This window comes from Rhinolophus hipposideros, assembly GCF_964194185.1.
Source record: "Rhinolophus hipposideros genome assembly, chromosome: 8".
Classification (NCBI taxonomy): Eukaryota; Metazoa; Chordata; class Mammalia; order Chiroptera; family Rhinolophidae; genus Rhinolophus; species Rhinolophus hipposideros.
Window position 1 is genome coordinate 40,449,453 of NC_138054.1, and position 1,020 is coordinate 40,450,472.

The following is a 1,020-nucleotide window of genomic DNA, read 5'->3' on the forward strand; positions in this document are numbered from 1 at the left end:
GCTATGACATCCAATAGAAAAATAAAATAATCAAATACTCTTACAATTAGGCCATACATTTTTTTAAAAAATCAATCAGGAATTAAAACAATAAGGTAAAACTCTGAGGAACAGTGGAATGTCAGGGTTCTATAGAGAAGCTTGAACATGTTACTTTGTATTACCACTAATATCCATGTTACTTTTTTTGTCTTTCATACAATTTTATTTTCTCCCTTCAGCCATAATATGATATCCAAATTTCATCCTAACTGGAGGGTCTGTAAACACGTGCTTGTCCAGTCCACTGACAGGCAAGGCGAATGCTGCTTCTTGAAATGGTCCCACCACGAACCCTCTGGTCATCCACCCAAGTTGTCCCCTTGCCTGGCTTTGTCTTCACTATACTGTGTGTCCATTTTTTTGAATCTCACTCCAGACTTTAACTTTTCCATGACTTCCATGATTTTTCTGTGTTTGTCATACACAATGTGTCTGACCTTTACTGAATTGCCACCACGTTTGAGACTTCTTGTCAGAATTGTCACTCCCAGAGGCGGCTTCCCTTTACCCGCCTTTTCCAGAACCACTTTTTCCTTTGGGTGGCATCTTTGAAATTTGCCCTTGAATTCCATGTAACTTTTTTAGTGGAACCTGTACAAACACATCATTGTTTGAATGTAGAAGATTGGAAATGAAAACAAAAATATCCTAACACCTTTAACATTAAGGAATGATGTCTTCGCTACTATATCATTTATTTCTCACTATACAAATGAAATAATTTTGTACTTGATTAAAATATGACTATCCTGGCAGGCAGCATCTTAGCTCAAAGTGCATCAAAACATATTCGTTTGAGAAGGCAGCATTTCCTTTGAAGTATGCCTTCATTCCTGGTATTAGTCATGAGGGAAGAAGAGATGGGTCTCTCTATTCTAGGATAGGTCTCTCCTATCCTATCCCAGACTGAAACAATGAAAAGTAAAGGGAAAGTTGTGTGGGGGAAAGAGGAGTAGAACGGGCTGTTATGTGAAATGG

General features: G+C 38.0%; 1 pseudogene across 1 annotated transcript; it reads right to left on the reverse strand.

Moving 5' to 3' along the window:
* Nucleotides 1–204: 204 nt before the first annotated feature.
* Nucleotides 205–588, reverse strand: LOC308500629 (peptidyl-prolyl cis-trans isomerase NIMA-interacting 4-like; annotated as a pseudogene). The gene has a single exon. The product of its transcript is annotated as a peptidyl-prolyl cis-trans isomerase NIMA-interacting 4-like (transcript).
* Between the last annotated feature and the right edge of the window lie 432 nt (nt 589–1,020).